Source organism: Grampus griseus, assembly GCF_964374135.1.
Source record: "Grampus griseus genome assembly, chromosome: 16".
In the NCBI taxonomy this organism is placed as follows: Eukaryota; Metazoa; Chordata; class Mammalia; order Artiodactyla; family Delphinidae; genus Grampus; species Grampus griseus.
Genome location: NC_139010.1, coordinates 15,844,938 through 15,853,145, shown reverse-complemented (window position 1 = coordinate 15,853,145; position 8,208 = coordinate 15,844,938). Strand labels below are relative to the sequence as shown.

Sequence of the window (8,208 nt, the reverse complement as noted above, 5' to 3'; positions counted from 1 at the left end):
ACCAGGCAAGACTTGTTCCCCAAAGGGAATATAAACTAGTGAGGAAGAGTAGGAATAGCCAATGTAGTAAAACTCATCTGGGGAGCCTACGAAGGGAGAGCAAGTATTCCATCTGGGAATCTGAAGATGGTTTCTTGGAAGAAACCGAGGGAGAGAGGGGTATGTTCGCATGTATAATTTTTTTCTAATGTTCTGTTTCTTGAGGGATAACACATAGAGACAGCCTTTGCAATAGAATGTGGGTCCCTCTTTCCCAGCCCTGCAAACCTTCAGGAACCCATTAGCTGAGAACTCCTCGAGGACATTGTTGCCATCTTTGTATCCCCAGCCCTTAGTACACAGACAGCCTCCTCGGTGAAGGTTTATTAAAGGAACAAGCCCCTTAAGGTAGCTGAACACATCAATACCTTTATCTCCTAATTGCCTCTTTATAAGCTGGGAATAAGGAGGTTTAAAACACAGTAATTTTAATAGGCTGACTGAAAGCACGTTGAGGGCCGGCACCAGGTTGGTTGTGTTCGCTGTCACCTCCTTAGAGCTTGACAGGGTACCTGACACACTGTATGTCGACACTAAATAAGTACCTTTTACGTGCGTGCATGAAAACTGCCCCTGGTCCTGTCCTCAAAGCTCAAAGTCAGCCTGGAAGAGTAAGAAAGAGTTCACGAGGAAGGACGGACTGTCGTGGGCATCCAAGAATTTTGACAACCCACGAGCGGCCAGAATCAATTTCACTTCCTCACTCAGCCATTTGTAGGCGGTTGTAAATCGCCTACTTACTCCGGGGGCAGCCCGTGTGACCTTACCGCCCCCTGCGGGGACCCCCACGAGCCAAGTCACAGAGGAAGGTAACCCAGAGGGGGGAGCCGGCCAACACGTGCAGCGCCCAGGGGAGGAGCAGGCTGGGCTAACGCAGCCCTTAGTCAGCAGCTGGGCTCGGTTTTGAAACAAAAGCCCATGTCCTCCCTCGGAGTCCGCGGCCGGTCAGCTCCTTGGGGGAAGAAAACCATGCCGCCCAGCCGGTTAGTGGCCCAACTTACTTTTCCGGAGCCTGGGACAAAGGGCCAGCAGTTGTACGGGAATGGGTGGAGTGCTGGGGACAGAGGACGGGGTGGGGTGGAGGTGGGGGGGGGGGCTGGTCGTCCTGCCCCTCCCCGCCCGGCCGCTAGCGAGTGGGGCTGGGGTCTGCCAGGTACTGCGCACGTCAGCCCCGGGCAGTCTGCCTCCGAGGCCGGGCCCCCCCCGGGTCCGCGTCAAGCGGAGGCACCTTTGCAACCCGCGCCCCAGCGCACAGACACACCAGGCCCCGGTTTCATGAATGAAATCCAACCGTGTGGCTATAAATAGCCGCGAAGGCTGCTAACGTCACGGAGCGAGCGGCGGCCGCCAAGGCGGCGGAGCTGGGTGCCGAGCGCTCTGTTCCGCCCGGCCGGCCAGCCAGCCTGAGAGCCGGGTGGGGGCGGGAGGAAAAGGGGAGGGCTGGGGGGCGGCGGCGGAAAGGGGCGAGCCCCTCCGGCCCGGCACCGGGAAGAGCGGCCGCGGCGCCGGGCGAGCCCGGGAGGCGAGGCAGTGCCATGCTGCCTTTGTGCAAAGTTGGGCGGCGGGCGGCGCGCCGCGCGCAGGGGCCCCGCACACCCGCGACCGCGCGCAGTCGTGGCTGCTGCTGAGTGGCGGGGGCCAGCGCCCCCCCCCGCCCCCCGCTCCCCCAGCCCTTGAAGGCGGAGAGAGCTGGCGTCTCGCTCGGCTTCAGGGTAGGTTCTGTGTCGTGAGTGCGCTATGCTGTGAAACTTCTCCGAGCGGCCGCCGCGGAGCCTCGCTCCACCCGCCCCGGCCCCGGCGGGTGGCCTGTGGGAGCCCCGGGCCGCGCGCCACGCGGCGGGCAGCGTCCCGAGCGAGAGTCGTGGGACCGAGCTGCTCTGGGAGCCGCCCTCGCCTGTCTCGCGAGGCCGGGAGCCCCGCCATCAGAGGCAAGCAGAAGAGATTCCTAGGAGCGCCCGTCCAGCCGCACCCCTAACTTGGAGCTGAGAAAATGCACAACAGGCACCCTTTGCAGGCGGGCGGGGCGGGGTGCCGCGCAGACCAGAGGGCTCTTTTCCTTGGAAGGACGGTGGTGGGACTGCAGAGGGGGATACCCGAGCCCCTTGGGCTCTTGCACCCCCCTGACCGGTCTGCCCAGAGTTCGGCGCTCCCCACCACCAGCCGGTGTCCATGGAGTCTGTTGTGAGTTGCTGTGACAACAGTAGGAGCTGCCATGAGGGGCTGGCAAAACACCTTACCTTGTCTCTGCGCGCTCAGCTTTCGGGGAGAAAAACGGGGGGTGGGGATATGCAGACAGGGAATCCAACCCCTACTACAGAAGACGAAGTGGAAGGAAGGCCCAGCTATGTAAAAATGGACCACCCGATCCTACTGTCGCTCTGCCGTTTCTACCCTCAGCAGTATCAAACATCTCAACCGAGGAGCAGTGTCAATATTTAGACTTGGAGGAGCCAGAAACTTAGAGGGGAGCGCCAGGCGCAGGGTTCTGACTTGGTTTTGCACGTCAGCACAAGAGCGGTGCCTTTCGAGCTGACTGCACACGTTTGCTGGGGTTGGGGGCGGGGAAAGGTACGAAGATCGGTATATACACAAAGGCACCCAGACCTAGGAAGACCTAGGAAGTTAAGACCAGAGGAGTCGCCTTGACTTTGAACTTCCCCCAACCCGTGCTGTTCACGCAGCTCTGTTGAACCCCAGCCAGACGCTCAGCTTGAGGTTTCACTAGTTTGGGGCTCCCCACCACCAACCGGGGCAGTGCTGCATATTCTACACCGTATTGTGGATCCTCTCTAAGCTGCGGAAGTATGTTATCAGTAGTTTTCATCTCTGTATAACTGTGCTCTCACTATCAGCAGATATAAATAGCCAATAGGCTCTGTGTGCAGCAAACGCTAGGCTTTTCTAAACATACAGATAAGTTTGTTTAAAAACACTCTTCAGAAATTTGGAGTTATATTTCATTTCCGGTAACTCTGTAGATGCCCAAGAGGGTCACTGATTGCTAGAAAAGAAACACAAGCTCTTTTCAATGTAAATAATGTCTACACACCGCTCCGCAGGTGAAGTGGGCAGCAAATTATTATTCAACTGGGGTTTCCTCTGAGATACCTGGATTGTATTTGGACATATTAGTGGGAAGGGGATTTAACTTGTTCATCCCAGCGTGGAAGACTTTGAAAACTCAGTCGGAAGCAATGAAATCATAGTACTCTAAGCTTGCGCCATTGATTGTTGTTTTGAGAGGAGCGTAAATTTAAGTGCATAGGGGCTATTGTGATCACAGAGGTGAAAATAGAAACATAGGTAGTTTGATGTCACTGGCACAACAGCATAACTTATTAACTATACAAATGTAATCAAATAGTAAAAACCAGAATCATTTGGACTTTTACTTATGATAATATGGTCCAAAAAATGCTATTTTGGAAGAATAGCGTGTCCACTTCGTTGACTTCCATATTGTTAAATGCCTGTAAGGTTTTCCTTGTTCCTATTCCTGAGTTTGTGGTTACATGCTTTATTCTGTATCATCCCCAAAGGCTCAGAAACAGACTTTCAGAAATGCTGCAAAAAGTTAACCTAGCCATTTCAGGAGGTATATGACCCCAAGAAATGCCATTTTAACACCGACACTTGGCAGAAGTAAAGCAGATTCTGCCCTTTTGGGGGGAAAAAAAGGAAAACAATGTATGTTTAAAATGTCAGTGGCTCCCCATGTGCTCCTAGCAAGCAGTAGGATTTATAAAGTATTTCTCTCTTTTGTGTAGGTAAGTCCAGCTGTGAGCAGGGTGTTCTGTTCTTCACTTCCAGCAAGCCAGGTCAGTGTTCTTTGTGCAAACCCATGACCATAAATTGCTGACATCCTGTGTCTAATTCTGAGCATGCATTTCAGAACAAGTTTCTTAGTCATCTGTCTTAAAACGGTTCGTCTTTGTCATGTTTTTATTGACTCAATTATGAATATCACAATTTCAGTGATTATTAAAATTATTCTATTTACTCTGAGCAAAGTGGTACTAAAATGGGCCTTGAATCAGTATGTTCTTTAAAGACTTTTCATTTTCACTTTGGGGATCCAAGTGGCGCCAAAATAGCTGAAGATACTGGGGATTTGGGTGCTTGATAATTAAGATTTTACATCTATGCTAATCTTAGCGCTCTAAAGCTGAAAGAAAATTGATACAATAATACTTGACATTTTTGAGCATGAACCAAAGTTCAGGTAACGTGCCGCATTCTTTATACTATGTTCTCAATCTGCATCAAAAAAATCCCTGTTAGGTGTAACTACTCCCTTGGTCGCCAAAGGACAGGTGAGGAATTGAAAGGTCAGAGAGGTTAGGTAATAGGTTCAATTCCTGCTTCTCTAGTAAATGGAAGAAATAATATTTTTTTTCAAATGCTGTCTTACTCCAAAACCTAAATTCTCTAATTGGAAAAATCTTATCTCCAGTAGAGAAACTGGGACCACGAAAGGTTAAGCGACTTGCCTGAGATAACTTGGTAATTACAGCTTATGTAGTAACATTCAGTGGCACAGCTGTTACAAAAGAATAAATTCCATTCTCTTAAGTATTGTAAAACAGCAAAATATTAAGTATTCATATGTACTTTCTGGCATGGCCCTGTCAAAATTTAAGAAAGTTTTTACCATGGGGTCTCTGGTTTTAAGGATCTCACAAACAGATTTAAAAGACAAGATATTAAACATTCATGTAGGAAAAGTGAGAAAATAAATCGAGATCATACATGCCAGAAGTTTGAACTGAGGGTCAATGGTACATTTACGAGAAGTTCAGCATTTTCCACCCAGTGGGACTACTTTGCAGTTCTATGTATGCATGGAAAAGAATTTCCAAGCACATTTTTGTCAGGATAGATAATAAAAGGGTGAGAGATTGAAGAAAGACAGAATGTAGAATTTCAAACCAAGAGGGAGACATGCATTCGTTTAGAACTGCTAAATTACAGTATCTCAAACTCAAGGTGTTATTGCTTCAAAAGCGTTGAAACAAAATTGTGAGCTGTCTGAATCTTCACAGCATCAATGAGAAAGCATTACCATTTGGCATACCAGATTCCTTCTGAAACCTCAGTTTGTCTGATATGTGCCACATAGATAGATTTGGATACCTAATAGTTAAATACCAGCTAAAGTTCTGAAAATGGCCAGTATTTAAAGATTAAGCAGGACATTTTCAGTTTTTGCCGGAGTTGACAACCGTCTCCTTCCCCCCTTTCATACTCCCCTCCTACTTTTTGTAGAATAATTTGTAACAGTTGTTAATCCTTCTCAGAGGGTATTATATAAAGGGATAATAAAAAATAAAATGGGGAATAGATTACTAGAGAAAGCTTTACTATATCATCTTTTTTAATGTACTGAAAAACCCCAACCCAAGCTAATAACCCTAAAAGCTTAATTAGTTAAGAGATACTTTTAAGCATTTAAGGGGTTGTTATAAGCTGTCCTATTACACCTTTGTCCTGTAAAAGTTGTTATATAGTGTATCATTACAAAATAGATCATAAGAGCACTGTTAGACTGGGAAGATCCCATTACAGGTTAAGGCCTCATTATCAACTGATGTTTGCTTAGCTATGACCATGGTATGTCGTAAATTATCCGTATAACAGCTATAAACCTATAATTACTTAAAGAGTAAAATTATACTCTGAATCCTATGATGTTAGCACCGAAAGAAGCTTCAGAATGAGCATGGTATCTCCAGTAGTAATTTAATTAGCAATCATTTGTTTGCTTTTTTGAACTTCAGAGACTTTGGTTAATATACTTGACTTATCTTAAAACACGCCTGGAAATATTTGACACTTTACTGTGTTTTTTTGCTCAGGAAATTTACCTGTAGAAAACAGGAATTTTTTCTTTAACCTTTCTATTGGTCTTCCTTTTAGAAAACAGGCAGTTCAACCTCATTATGTGAAGGATGGGGTTCAAAGAGTACAGGCAATTGGAATCTGGTTCTTGTGTTCATCTTCTTTTGTTCACCCAGGCTTCCCACCAACCTGGCAACACCAAAGCAAAATTTGGACGGGGAAGGAAAAATAAGTCACAAAAAGTGTGGCGTTTGTAGAAAGGGGGAGGGGGTGGGAGAGTGTTTGAGTGCCGGGGGAGGGGATGGGGAAAGGGAGAGCTTTGGCAGGGAGGGCAAGAAGCAGTCACTCAAACGGATGGGATGTGCATGGATTGGTTATTGACATGTCAGCATCAAAATTGTTCGGTTTTTTTGGTGGGGCTTATAAGCAAAGTCAAGTCACCTCCTCCTAGAATCTTTTGTTCTTTGTGCGCATTGGGCAGAAACTGGGAAATAGGCAAAAAAAAAAAAAAAAAAAAAGCCACTAAAATGAAATGTGGGTCTGACAGGCACTCTTTCCAGATGTCCCAGGACACTCCTGTCTTCAGACACTCCCTCCCTCCAGCTGTCCTGTCAAATACATCAGCATTTCTCTTACAAGGTTTTATCCACTGAGGGTGAATTAGAAGGTTTTTACAAAGAAAGAAAGAGATAGATGCACGTAGGTCCAGAAGAAGCATGATTACATTTCTCCACTCTGCACCTGAGTTTGTTATTGCATAGACACAGATGAATGGCAAGTTCCCAGTGCTAATGAGGTACAGTCTCAGGCTCCATCCCTCTGTGGAGAAGTTTCCTCTGAATTGTTACCCAGTGGTAGTCCAGACCCCTAATGACCACTGGAATAACAATAACCAGTACTTATTATGCTCCTACTAGATGCCAGACACTTTACTGCATTACAGCTAATATTCATTATTAATTCCAATTTTACAGAAGCCTAAGGGAAACTCAGATATGTTAAGTCAGAGAACTAATTAGAGGTAGAGCTTGGATTTGTATCCAGATCTAAGAACTTGAATATATATTTGTTTTAAATATATCCTGGGGGGAAAAAACCACTTTAAAAACATTAAATTCCAGGTTATTCTTGCAGATGGTAGAGTACAGGAGTTAAGTAATTATTCTTGTAGGGTTTTTTGAATTTTGGGGTTTGTTTTGTTTTGTTTTTTTGTTTTGTTTTATATTTGGTAACTTGAACCACTCAGCAGTCTTGTCTGGACAGACTTGTTAACTCTTCAGGTCATTTCTAATATATTTTGATGGAAGTCACAATTGTAAGCAGTTGAGTCATGGAGGGTTGAATCATGGACCCAGAAAGGTTCTTAAGGATACTTAATCCAACCTCATGTAAGTGAAAAAAATCTGCCACCCAGAGAAGCAATGTAACTCGCCACTCTTACAGTTCATAAGTGGCACAGCTGGAACTGAACCCAGGTTTCCAAGGCCCAGCCCAGGACTCAGTTCTATTACATAACACTGCCTGAAACGTGCCAAGTCTTCAGAAGCCTCCAACTTAGCCCAAATTACAGCTATCAAGTTTGAAATACATCTGAAACCTAATATACAGCCAGAAGTGGGTGATAAGAGGATTCCAGCAATGTAAAGATAAGGTGGGTTCTAGGAGAAGCCTCACTTATCTTCACTGACACCAATATAGACCAGTCTTGCCTCGTCTTCGAACCATAACAGCTCCATACTCTTGATCCCTTCCAAGCTGTCTCTGTTGAGATACCTGTTTTCATCAAGTATGGAGCTTTTTTATTTTGTCTCTGGAGTTCTGGCTTTTTATTAACTGTGTGATGTGGGTGACATACTTCTTTGAACCTTATTTTGCTCGTCTGTAAAATGCTAACAGTATCACCTCTGTCAGAGGGTTATGAGGGTGCTATGAAATCACACATGTAAAACAGATAGTAGGTGCTCAATAAGGGTGAGTTCTCTTCCTAGCCATGCTAAGGTATCTTAAGGGAAAATGTTATAACACATAAGGGCATTCATGTCATTTTGCTGCTAAATGTTCTTCAGTCATCTGAAGTCTGATATTGCAAGGGATGATTACAGTGACCTTTTTTCTTGGGTGAAAATGGGCCCAATCGTGTCTCAGTACCAGCGGCGTCTCTGAGTACCAGTGGCGTGGGCACGCCTGGGTACAATTACATTTGTCTTCTCCATGGTCTAGGGTTGCCAGGGTTTACTTGAATTATTTTATTGCTTCGGTTTCTGCCTCAGACTAATACCAAGCTCCTCTTGGAGATCTGTGGCTCTCATTTCCTTCCAGACACTGTTTAAG

At 46.1% G+C, this 8,208-nt stretch overlaps 1 protein-coding gene across 2 annotated transcripts in view; it reads left to right on the top strand.

The window, feature by feature from the left end:
* The first annotated feature begins 972 nt into the window (after window positions 1-972).
* RHOBTB1 (Rho related BTB domain containing 1) overlaps window positions 973-8,208 on the top strand; it is a 68,077-nt gene continuing 60,841 nt past the window's right edge. Inside the window, exons 1-2 of one of the 2 annotated variants that reach the window (XM_082673794.1) lie at window positions 973-1,022; window positions 3,807-3,857. The gene's annotated coding sequence lies outside the window, so the exon portion shown is untranslated. Of the gene's footprint in view, window positions 1,023-1,693; window positions 1,752-3,806; window positions 3,858-8,208 lie in introns of those variants that run through there. The other variant, XM_082673793.1, reaches the window with a different exon arrangement.